Below are 13,696 nucleotides of genomic sequence, written 5' to 3' on the forward strand. Positions count from 1 at the left end.
GCACGGTGGCGCAGTGGTTAGCGCTCTTGCCTCCCAGCAAGAAGGCCTCCGGTTCAAGTCCCGGCAGGGGGACATGAAAAAACAACATCGACGGGGGACCTTTCTGTGTGGAGTTTGCATGTTCTCCCCGTGCATGCGTGGGTTCTCTCCAGGGTCCAAAAACATGCTTCATAGGTTAATTGGCAGCTCTAAATTGTCCTTAGGTGTGAGCGCGAGAGTGAATGGGTGTGTGTTTGTGGACATTCTACCCTGTGACAGACTGGCGACCTGTCCAGGTTGTCCCCTGCCTTCGCCCACAAGTGGCCGGGATAGGCTCCAGCAGCCCCGTGACCCCAAAAGGGGAAAATGAATGAATGAATGGGAACATATGTTTTTATTGTTTAAAAGTCACTAGCACGTCAAGTTCCCGGCAGAAGATCACTCCGGACCGCGTGGCTCTCCCTCCTATCAGCTCTGCAGTTCTCGCCCGATAAATACGAGCTCAGGAATACGAGCTTAGGAAGCTGGTTTTGATGTGGTACGCGCTTCGTACGGAGCCAGCAGATGAACAAACTAAAATAAAATTTAATTATTATAAAATACTCATTATTTTCCAAAGTCACAGGGAGCCACAACGAAAGGATGAAAGAGCCACATGTGGCTCCGGAGCCATGGGTTGCAGACCCCTGGCATAGATGGAAAAAAGAACTTCACTCGGTCCTGCCCATTTCTCCATATTTGTAACATTCGAGTTAGGTGGAGTTAACAACAACCAATATGGCTGTGCCTGTGAGGGGCATTTGAATTTGTCGTGCTGATTGAAAGTGTTTTTTTAAGGAGTCTTAACGACTTAGGGCTGGCTATCCCTCTGCCGGTATGGTGAAGAAATTAGTTTCTTCTCCGCACCACAGCAGAATGTGGAGGAGAAATTCATTTCTTCACATGGGAGCTTTAAAGCACATGAGTTTATACTGGAATTCAAGTTTTGAGTTTTTTTAATGACTTTTAAAGTAATAAACACATGTTGTTCTGAATATGCTGGACGTTACGGTTGACTATTGGTGACGTCCAAATTTGAAGAAACTGGCTGTGTCCCAATTCCCATCCTAATTCCTAACTACTAAAAAACGATTTAATGCAGGATTATGTAGTGCCCTGGATTTTAAAAGCAATTCGGAGACCATGCTCACTACTTTTTTTTTTTCAAACGGCAAATATGACGTCATCGATTTCATAAAGTAAAAATGTCATTGATATGAGCGTTTTGCAACGACCATTTATGAATCCACTGTTCTCTGAAGTTGAAAATGTTGATATTTTTTTAAAATAATACATTTAAATACATTTTCTTTGCAAAATTTGTTCAAACGCAATGCATTGTGGTCCATATTCGCCAATCTAGTAAGCAGTGATGCGCACTGATTTTCACAGAGACTTCTAGGAAATTTCTAGGGCACTCGATTTTGAAATTGTAGATTCGGACAGCACTATAAAATGGCAAACGCACTATATTGTGCACTACTATATAGTGAGTAGTGAAGGAATTCACAACCACTTTTTTTTCTGTATCTCTCTGCTTGGAGGGATAAATATAGGGATGTGTAGAAGCCGTGGGGATAGGGAAGCAATTTAGATTCTGCCTTGGTGTCATAATTCAAGCCAAGTACAAACCGCAATTATTAAGTTTATCTCTATGATCAGTTTTTTAAAGGTTGGCACTTTTGTGAATTAGAAGGGACACTATCCGTACATCACTACCAAACACAAGTCAAAGTTCAATCCAGTTTAATTTTTAATGCCCAATCATTGGCCACACCTTTTGTACGTAAAATCCAAAAAGGATAATAAAACATGCCTTACTAATCGTGAATGTGACAGTTTTGAACCTGGAAGCCCGAATTACGTGTACATAGACTTTTCATTGGAAATGGCCGCTTGAACGCGTGTTTTGCCGAGGCCAGTGTGAAAATAGCTACAGAGCACCAGATTCCTAGCTATTATTTTTCTTTTACTTCTTGATTTATTTGGTTGCATTTACAATTTACATAACATGTAATACATCATTGTTTAAATATAGTTTAAATAGAATATTGGATAAAGTCTCTACAAAGTGTGCAGAGTACAGTCATCTACTCCAATTCTTTCTCACATGACCCTTTCCTAATAGTCATAGTAGCATGAATGCCATGAGGGTTTATACATATAAAGAGAAATGAAACACTGATTACAGCTGGCACTAAAGCAAGTTGGGACTACTTTATTGCCCAAGCTTTAAAATCAGGACAATTACATTTTCTGTTTGAAGTAGACAGGTTTTATATAATCACATCAAAGCCAATAACGAAAATGTCAGGACAGTGAAATTATATCCTCAGGAAATAAAGCTGAAAAATGAGTGAGGACACCCCCCCCCAATGGGCTAAATGAAGCACCATAAAACAGCTTTCACCATATATTTTCTTTGTGCTCCTCAGATATTTCCATTATGTGCCATGACCCCCCCCATAAATTAATTTGCAGACTCCCACATGTCCCTGTTCAACTCCCTTCCCTTGAAAATGTAAGTCATGCAGTAAGCAGATTCTTGAAAAGCCAAGGAGAGAGAAGTACCCCAAAGGATTAGTGACTAATCCAGGCTTTGGTCTGTCAGGATTTGACCTCTGCCTCACGTCCTTCTAAACATTAGGAGATCTGTCAGGAGGTCGCCGTTAATGGGAGAGAGTGTCAGTGGGTTTACACGGAAAGATTGATGGAGACACTTGTTAATAGGCTAAAGAAATCTTATCTGCTGGTTTTAGTACTGTTGCTTATAATTGGGCAAAAGCTCCTTTTTCGTTCATTCCCACAGTTAAATTGATGATGTAACATATATTAAAAGAAAAATAAAACATTACTGTGTGTGCTGATAATTTCTAAATCCTATGAAAAAGCATGTTTCCTTATTTATGAATATTTTGCACCACTTTTACTCTTTAGAAAATATTGAAAATGCAAAACTCTTCTCATTTGCCACAATGAGTCTGCTTCTCAGGAAATGCCCCCTAAACGTGTACACTGAATTTACATTGAAATTAGATTCTGAAACACAGTGATGAGTGAAGTGTGAACCGAAAAAGCCTTTATTAGATCTCTGATCAATGTGTTGTGCTAGGTGACTGCTTGAAGGCGGAGGAAAAAAAATCTAATTCATAAACACAAGATTGTGATGAAGATAATGCAAAAGCATCACACAAGATAGATTAGACTGTTCTCCAAATTTATCAGATGGAGAAAAGAAAAATCCAAATCAGTTTCTAATTTAATTGATGGGAAACCACCTTTATCAGCAGTAAATACAGTAGAAATAGATGTTTATCGTTTGGCAGCATTTCTTCACATCATTGTAAAGAAATTTCAGTCATCTTTGATTTATATTACCTAGTTCAAGGGGAAAAAAGGCAACATCCAATTGAAAAGTTAACAGCCCTACTTTTCATTGTTTCTATCAACAGACATTTTTTTTTGTCTAAATGTAGATTTTTTTTTACACTGTGGATGCAAGCTTTGAGAATTTAGCAATAAATAAATAAATATTATTGCCAGAATTATAACTCTGTCATTCGATTGCATTATTGACATTTTGTCATTGTTGCTGAAATGCTGTTTTTCACTGGACGAAATTGTCTGTGCTGATGGACTCTGCAACAATTGGTCATGCTGCTACCAATAATGCTTCTTTCTCACGCTACATTCACACAGACCTCGGCAACCAGCGTTTAAGTGACCACTTCCAATAAGAGGGCTATGTAAGCGTGCATATACAGTAGAGTCATTAAAACCCCAGGTGTTATTAGGTTTATCTTGCAAGCTCACTCCTGCAGATCTGCAGCATCTAAACCAGGTTTGCCCAAATCCAGGCCTCGAGGGCCAGTGTCCTTCTTTTTTTCCAACCAACCTGTCATTGAAGCTCCTTGTTGACTAAACACACCTGATCCAGGTTCTCAGCAGCAAATAAGGCAAGATTTCTGGAAAGCCAGCTTAAGGCCAACTCTCAAGGTCTGGATTTGGGCACCTCTGGTCTGCTGCTTACTGCATGGTCAACTTCACTGTCTCTTACCATCCTTGAAGCAAGAACACCAAACTTGTGCCCCCAAGACCTTAGTCATACATAGCTATGGAATTCATCACTGGACTACCCAGTTCCAGAGATAATACTGTGATATTAAATATAGTAGACAGATTTTCTAAACTGGTTGATGCTGTGCCCTTGCAGAAGTTGCAGTCAGCCAAGGAGTTAGTAGTGTTTGTTACTCGGCATGTGTTTCGGCTGCATGGTCTATCATAAGACATCACATTGCATAATAGACCGCAGTTGACATCTGCATTCTGGACAGAATTCTGCAAAGTCCTCGGGATCAAGGTTGGTCTGAACCAGGGGTGTCAAACGCATTTTGGTTCGGGGGCCACATTCAACCCATCTTATCTCAAGTGGGCCGGACCAGTAACATAAACGCAAAATAACATATGGTCAGATTGTTATCTGTAGCTTTGTTTTTGTTTTTTTATGTTGTTTTTTTTTTTTTTTTTTTTCTTTGCCAGTTGGAAAAAATGCCTCAACCAACATGGTAGCCTAATCACTAATTATTACACATTTATTCACAGAGGCTAATGGATCTCAAATAAAATGCATTTCACTTAAAAAAAAGAAAGGGTTGCTCAATTTTATACAGACTTCATATTTTACATCTGACACTGAAGCAATCCAGATAATAAACTCAAGAGAGGGCTACGGAAAAAAATAAAACAAACTGCCAAAAATGTAAATGTGCAAAACAATAAACAATTAAACTTGATTGATTAAATTAAACATGCAAACATTTGTGAACACAAGAATTTGGAGTTAACCTCGCTTACTCTCCTAAAACTTCACCCTGCCATCAATATCAGGATTTAAATCCTGTGCAGCAAGACATTTCACTGTCATTCACGTGTGCAAAACACAATGAAATGTCCAAGAATCTTTTCCCGGCTGACTGCCTGAATTTTTTGGCAACACCTGTCTTCTTCCTGACCTTTGATGGGCTGCCATCAGTGACCAGAGTGACATCACGTGACCAGTTCACTCCAACATTGTCCAGCCCAGTAACAATAGAGCTGACCATGTTATCGGCTGTTGTGTCCATCATAGAAACAAACTTTAAGAAACTCCGCTATGACGGCCTCTTCAGGACCTCTAATAAATATGCACAGTTGTGCAATATCTGTGATGTCGGTGCTTTCATTAATAGCAACAGAAAATGCAATAAATGACTGGATTCCTTCATTTGGCCACCCAAGTCTCCACAGAGATGTTGTATCTGTAATCGTAATCCTTGACAGACTTATGTTGGAGGTCAACAGCTTTTTGGGGCACAAGACTTCTGCAGCCTTCAGCATTTTTTCCAAAAGTTCACCATCCAAAAATGCTTTGGACGTTTGCACCAACTTTTCTGCAATAAGGTAGCTTTCACTGCTCCATCACTGACTTCACGGCTGCAGTAAACGCAGACAGTTGTTTTTTTCAGTCCAGCTTATAGTTGGCAAATCCTTTTTCTTAACTGCCGCTGCAAATGGTGAAACTTTTCTTTATGGTGAGTCTCATAGTGGTGCTGAATGTTATATTCTTTGAGCACTGCAACCTGTTGATTACATACCAAGATCGCTAGTTTTGCATTCAGCTCTGTGAAAAAATAAACTGTTCATTTTTCCTGGAAAGCTCAGCACTCCACTTCAACCTTTTTTTTGACGACATTTTGGTAATTAGGGTATCACTACTGATTATTCTTATAGCAACGCAACAGCTGTGAGGCTCGTGGAGAACCAAACTGCATCTTACCCAGACTCAGAGCTGTTTGATTTAGCTTTTTGGCACGTGCAGAGATATACTGTTTCACCTGTTTTACTATTCCTTCGATCCCCCTAGTGGTGTAATTGCGTATTTCAGTTAATTCTACCCTCCTGTTATGTTCCGGGTCAAATTGACCCGTTTTAAAGTTTGAACATCCAGAAAAAATAGTTAAAAGTATTTTTTCAGCATGAAACTTCTTCTGCTTGCCTTAATTAGCGTAATCAACACATATTATGAAAATGGTTCATCTCACATATATGCAACCCCCCCCTGCATGTTTATATAACATAGATGATGTTCGGGTCAATTTGACCCGACAGTCAAAATGGAGGTACAAAGCTGTGCAGCTGTGAGACATATTTCAACCCAATCACACACATAGACACACAAACACACACAAAACACAAACACACACACACAGGTGCATAGTTGTTATGACTTTTGACAGGAACCATCTATGTTCTCGTTGGAAAACTCAACCCACATTCAGTGGACACTCAACAGGGGAGGGGCAAAACATATAAAAGATTCTCTGCATGGGAGTCCTTCCAACATTACACAGGCAGACCTTTAGAAAATGAGCAGCAGAAGCAGAAAGATGACAGTCCAGGAGGCTCTGGAAGTCATCACTGATCATGATCAGAAGAAGACCATCTTGAGCTAAATTCTGATTCTAATGATTCTGATTTTGAAACAGATGAAGGAATTGCTATTCCTGTTCCTCCAAGCAAGTCCTCCAAGCAAGACATTCATATCAAAGAATGGTGAAATATATTGGTCTTCATCCTCAAATATGCGTCAGACAAACCTGTCTCTGGAGAGAGTTTCCGGTTTCGGATGGAGTAGTCGCATCTAGAGCACGCTCCGGGCGACCTCTTACTTTTCATACCTTTTCAGCCCTCATACGCTTTAACTATGTCTACGTTTTTCCTCCTTTTACTTCCTAATATCACCGGATCGGACAAAAGGGACTAAAGGACAGAAAGCTATTGATAAAAAGGATGCTAGTGCTAGCCCTAGCCTGACACTTCATGCCATTAAAGCGCTACTTGAAGAACACTGTGAAAAGCTGTCAGCAGAGTTTAAGTCGTCCTTTGAAGCGATTGACTCCAAATTAGACTAAAACAAACTCCTCCTGGATGATCATGACCAGCGCATCTCTTCACTTGAGCTTGCCACTGATGATCTAAGCCAGCGTGTCATGGATTTGGAGAACACCTGCTCTTCTCTCCGGGAGGAGAACACTAAGATAAAGGCTAAGGCTGCCGATTTGGAGAATCGCAGCCGCCGTCAAAACGTGCGCATTCTTGGATTGTCAGAAGCTACCGAAAGCAGTAATCCGACCGCGTTTTCCCCCAACTATTGCAAGATTTATACGGGAAGGAAATCCTGCCATCGCTTCCTGAAATTGACAGAGCCCATCGAACGCTGGCTCCCAAGCCGACTACTGGAAAGCCGCCGCGTCCCGTCATCCTCCGCCTGCACCGCTTCCAGACGAAAGAGCTGCTCATCAGAGAAGCACGGCGCAGGGGAAGGTTTTTCTACAAAGGCCAGCACGTTCGCATTGTGGAGGATTACAGCGCTAAAGTGGCGAGCCAACGAGCACGGTACAGAGATGTGATGGCTGGACTGTATAAACAGGGTTTGAAGCCGGCTTTATTGTACCCAGCCCGCCTCCGCATAACAACACCCAATGGAGTCAGAAAGTGGATTAACACCGTTGAAGAAGCACAGAAATATATTGATGAGCATCCTGAACTATCTGATCACGTTTGAAGGATGTGTTGACATAAACTGGGTCAAGGATCACTTCTCCAACACTGACTGCTGCTTCTTCAGCCTTCAGCGCCATTCTGGGTGATATTTCTCTTTTTTTTTTCTCCTCCTCTCTCTCTCTTTGAGGTGCTGTCTTGTATACTTTCTCACAAAACACTGGTTGTTTTAGTCAATGTTTATGCTCCAAACGTAGACGATGCAGAATTTTTTAAAAGAATATTTTCTATACTGCCTGATTTAAATACATACCATCTTTGGGCGGGGACCTTAACTGTTGGCTAGACCCCAGTATGGATCGCTCTTCTAGTAACCCCAGCAGGGCTACAAGATCGGCCAGTCTGGTTTGTGACTTTCTTGCTGAGTTTGGTATTAAGGATATTTGGCGTTTTTTACATCCTACAGACAGGGAATATTCATTCTTTTCACAAGTTCATCACACATACTCTAGAATTGACTATTTCCTCGTTGATAACTTACTTCTCCACTTTGTTTCTTCATGTGAATACAAAACAATTGTAATTTCTGACCACGCCCCTCTTACACTATCTATGTCTTTCCCTGGTATTATCTCTGGAAGCAGGCAGTGGCAATTTAATTCTGTTCTTCTATCGGACACTAATTTTACTAAGTTTATTGAAAAGGAAATAACTTTTTTAATTGACACTAATGTTGATCCACAGATATCATATCTTACTCTGTGGGATGCCCTCAAAGCTTACCTACGGGGACAGATTATTTCGTATACTGCTTGCCTGAAGCGCAAAACAAATAGAGAAAGAAATGAGCTCATTCACCAAATTGGACTAATCGATAGACAATATGCCCAAAACAAGTGTCCAGCACTGTACAAGAAACGAGTTGAACTCAAATCCAGATTTGACTTGCTAACTACCCATCAGACTGAGCGTCTGCTTCTAAAAAACAGGACCATGTTCTATAGCTATGGAGATAAGTCCGACAAATTACTAGCCAACCGACTCAAAGGTTTTAAAGCAAAACAGGCTATTTCCAAAATACAACTGACCTTTCAGAAATTAATGGAACGTTTAAAGAATTCTACACTAAACTTTACACCTCAGAGTTCCATGGGGATGCCAGTGACATTCATAACTTTTTCAGCAATCTTGATATTCCTGCTATTTCAGAGGACTCACGGAAAAAATTGGAAGAACCCATATTGGAGGCAGAAATAGTTGCAGCCATCAAGTCAATGCAGTCAAATAAGTGTCCTAATCCAGATGGCTTCCCTACAGAATTTTTTAAAAAGTTTTCCAGGTTACTCTCACCGATACTCTGTTGAGTCTTTTTAGAATCTTGCAAATTGGATCAATTACCCCAGTCCTTTACTGAGGCCTGCATTACACTCATTGCAAAGAAAGACAAGGATCCTACAGATTGCACATCATATAGACCCATCTCACTTTTGAATACTACGGTGGCCCTGAAGTGCAAAGCATTCAACAAATCACTCGATACAAAAACATTTTTAAGATCACAACAACAATTAAAAAAAAAAAATTTAAAAAGCAGCATTACATTTTAGAAAACAAAACAAAATTTCAGAAACCAAAACTTGAAAAACAAAAATGACAAAAAAAAAAAAAAAAAACATTTCAGAAAACAAAATTAATTTCCAGGAAAAAAAAGAAATAAAAAATGAAAACATTTCAGAAAAAAGAAAATCCAGAAAAAAAATGAAATATTAAAAAATGAAAAACATTTCAGAAAAAAAAAATTCCAGAAAAAAAATGAAATATTAAAAAATGAAAAACATTTCAGAAAAAAAAATGAAATATTAAAAAATGAAAAACATTTCAGAAAAAAAAAATTCCAGAAAAAAACTGAAATATTAAAAAATGAAAAACATTTCAGAAAAAAAAAATGAAATATTAAAAAATGGAAAACATTTCAGAACACAGAATGAATTTCCAGAAAACAAAACGAAATCTTCAAAAATGAAAAACATTTCCAAACCGGAAGAAGCAGGTACTATGGGACAACGCTGATTGGATGATGTTTGTCAATCATTTGAACTGAAAAGTATTTTAAATGAAGCGATGTCGGATTTTATCGTCCAAACAACAATGTACTATAATAATCCACGTATTTCCCATTTATATATCAAATAAAAAATGCAGCAAACTGTTAATGAACTTTAAAATTATTTTTTTAACATTTCGCCTGACACACGATCACCCGGAAGTAGTTTGTGAGCACTTTTACTTTGAACGCTGTGCGCTGATGTCTACGGCTGCGAGGTTCACGCTGTCAATCATCTTTAGGTAAGAATCAATTCTGTGATCTTTTCTTTTGTCAGTCACATGTCTCTAAGGATGTTAATTTTAGGATGTTAAAGTGCTGCTTTGAAAAGATAATTTCTTTTTATCTTGCGCATGCGCAAAAAGAACCCGATGGAGACGAACCGTCTTCACATGATAGCCGTTCCCGTTTTCGGTGACAACATGAGAGAAAAAGCTCCGAGCCAGCCTGATTCTGTGATTTATACAGTAATTACAGTGATTATATAGCATCAGTGTTGCTAAAAATCGACTTTAAGACTGAAATCAGTAAACAAGTTCTTATGGGAAATAATATTAAAGTGCATTGTATATTTTTGAACCATGCATATACATATACTGACACTTAAAAATGAACTTTAAAAGTTTATAAAATACTTAATTGAATTAACATGTGATATTTCTGCAGGTGAAGTTACTCAAAGCGAAGTTCCAGAAAGGTTTGTGCTGCAGAAGAACAGATGGCAGCTCTACATGGGAATACAAAAAGACTAAAGTCATTCATATCATTGTGCAGTGTACAGGCAAGTCACCATGATTTATGTGAAATGTAATCAATAAATATTTTTTAACCTTAATATCTATTTATTTTTTTAAATTGCAGGTCCTTTAAAAAAACGTCTTTAACCTGCTGCATAAGCCTGATTAGTTGTAAATGATGCAGTGGGGAGTGAAAAACAAAGCACAATTCCTGGCTTTAGCGTCGGGCTGATGATCTGGAAATCACATCTGAGGAATCGCATCAAACACTTGTACAACTCCAAACAACTTAATGTTCCTTTAAGCAAAACTCCAGTTTAAAATGTTCATATTAGGCTTGCTTCATTTAGGAGTTTTTCCATGTTTACCATTTTAGGTTTTAAAGCTTTATTAACAAAGATGATGTTTGATTTTCAAAGCTGTTGTTTAGAAATGTTTCTTTGTCAATGAAAAAACTGAATGCTGACGTGAGGATTGTAATAATGGATATGAAAATAAACAAATTTGTTTCATAGCAATGCAGTATATTTATTGAAAACTTAACATGAATACGTTATTCAATAACAGAAACAAAGAAACAGTTGTGGATTTTCCTTTATGGGCTTCTTCATGCAGTCAATCAAATGTTGCGCTTACATTCAGCATTTACTCAGCGTACCTGTCAGTCACATTTATTAGAGGAAAAAATGCATCTGGGAAAAGTCTGTTTGTGCTTAACAACTATATCAAAAAGAGTCATGTCAGGGAAGGTTTGTCCACATTGCTGCTCAGCATCACATCCAGAGGAAGATGCACAGGTAAGAGACGCCAGTTCCTGCTCGTACATGCTTGCAGCTTCCTCTGCACTGGACTCCAGCTCCATTGAAATCCCTGACAGAAATAAATTAATAAATAAAAATCCCTGACAAAAACATCAGCTGCCGTTCATCTTTCATTCAGGAAAAAGTTGAGTTCATCAAAATGAGGAGAAAATGGGTTAAACCAGAAATTCATTAGGGAGGGGTCAAAACACCAAACTCAGAATAAAATACATTATTTCAGTCTTATAAAAATACATTCTAAATCAATTTGGTATTCCTCCTCTGCCTGAAAGACAAAAACGTTTTTTTTAAAGATTTATTTTACACTACAGACTTTGCCACCTTTAGTTACACACCTGTACATGTCTGATGATGTGCACATCCAGTCATTTACTGTCATGTTTCTGTGCACTGACACACTCTAAAGTCACAGATCTTAATAGTGTGAATAAGAAGCATTCATAAATGTTATTCTGAGACACAAACTGCTGCAGTTTACCTGACAGCTTTGCTGATTTATGCTGCTGGTACACCTGTCTGAGAATCCTGCCCACGTGACCCCCCCTCTCCAGCTGATGAGGTAACCTGTCATTAACGTATGACTGAAGGATCTTGGATCTGTCTGTAAACACCCACCTAGAAATCACGTTTAACGCTACATGTATTAGATCAAACAAATGTGCCTCCATACCTTATCTGTGGATGGCGGGACTGCATTTCCTGATGTGCGCCGTCTTTAACACCCGTTTCTTCGCAGCTGCTGCTTTAGACAGAATCTTCTCACGACATTTTGAAACATTTGTAAACCTGGTTGGTGTTGATATTTCTGCGTGCGTTCTGTCATCACATCCGCTAAATATTCAAAGATTAACGTTTACGTTAACGTTTTACCGTCCCTTTCTTTGTTTACCTGCAGAACGGACGTCATCCGCACAAACTACTTCCGGGTGACCGTTCTGCTTCAGACGAAATATTCAAAAAATAATTTAAACCTTCATTATCTGTTTGCTGCATTTTTGATATAATATGTAAATGGGAAATACGTGGATTATTATAGTACATTGTTGTTTGGACGATAAAATCCGTCATCGCTTCATTTAAAATACTTTTCAGTTCAAATGATTGACAAACATCATCCAATCAGCGTTGTCCCATAGTACCTGCTTCTTCCGGTTTGGAAATGTTTTTCATTTTTTAATATTTCATTTTTTTTTCTGAAATGTTTTTCATTTTTTAATATTTCATTTTTTTCTGAAATGTTTTTCTTTCTTTTTTTTTTTTTTTTTCTTAAATGTTTTTCATTTTTTAATATTTCATTTTTTTCTGAAATGTTTTTCATTTTTTTATTTCATTTTGTTTTCTGGAAATTAATTTTTTTTTCTGAAATGTTTTCATTTTGTAATATTTCTTTTTTTTCTGGAAATTAATTTTGTTTTCTGAAATCTTTTTTTCTTTTTTTTCTGTTTTCTTTTTTATGTTTTGGTTTCTGAAATTTTGTTTTGTTTTCTAAAATGTAATACGCTTTTTAAATTGTTGCTGTGATCTTAAAAATGTTTTTGTATCGAGTGATTTGTTGAATGGTTTGCACTTCAGGGCCACCGTAGAATACAGACGCTAAGATCTTAGCAAAAGTCCTAGCTCATAGATTGGAGAGCATTCTTCCTACCATTATTTCCAAGGATCAGACTGGCTTCATCAAAGGAAGACAGGCATACTTTAATATTAGACAGCTCTTCAATATAATTTATTCTGCCCCTGAAGACGTACCTGAATGTGTGATTACTATTGACGCAGAAAAGGCATTCGATCGGGTCGAGTGGCCGTATCTGCTGGCTGTACTGGAAAAATTTGGTATTGGCCCTGCCTTTAATCTATGGATCAAGTTACTTTATTCTGAGCCCACTGCAAGGATTCGCACTAACTCCCAAATATCAAGCCCCTTTAATCTGTACCGTGGGACCAGACAGGGCTGCCCTTTGAGTCCTATACTCTTCAACTTAGCGATAGAACCTCTTGCTATTGCACTTCGCAGCTGTAAAGACCTATCCGGTATTAGGAGAAGAGGTGTGGAGCACAAAGTCTCCTTATATGCAGATGACATATTGCTCTATGTTTCCAATCCAGCTCAGTCTCTTCCCTCTGCCTTGGCATTGCTCAGTCATTTTGGCAGTTTTTCAGGCTATAAGGTGAATATTAGTAAGAGTGAGCTCTTTCCAGTCAATGAAGCAGCACGGAACCTAGACTTTAATGGTTTCACTCTGAAAGTCGAGCGCAGTAGATTTACTTACCTTGGAGTCACAGTTACCAAAAAATATAAAGATTTATTCAAAGAAAATTTTGCTATTTATTTAAACCAAATCAAACTGATAGTCCGGCAGTGGTCTTCCCTATCAATGTCCTTAATTGGACGAGTGAACTCTGTTAAAATGATTATACTTCCTAAACTTCTTTATCTTTTCCAAACTATTCCAATCTTCATTACTGGCTCTTTTTTTCAG

This window comes from Oryzias latipes, chromosome 3 (assembly GCF_002234675.1).
Source record: "Oryzias latipes chromosome 3, ASM223467v1".
Lineage (NCBI taxonomy): Eukaryota > Metazoa > Chordata > Actinopteri > Beloniformes > Adrianichthyidae > Oryzias > Oryzias latipes.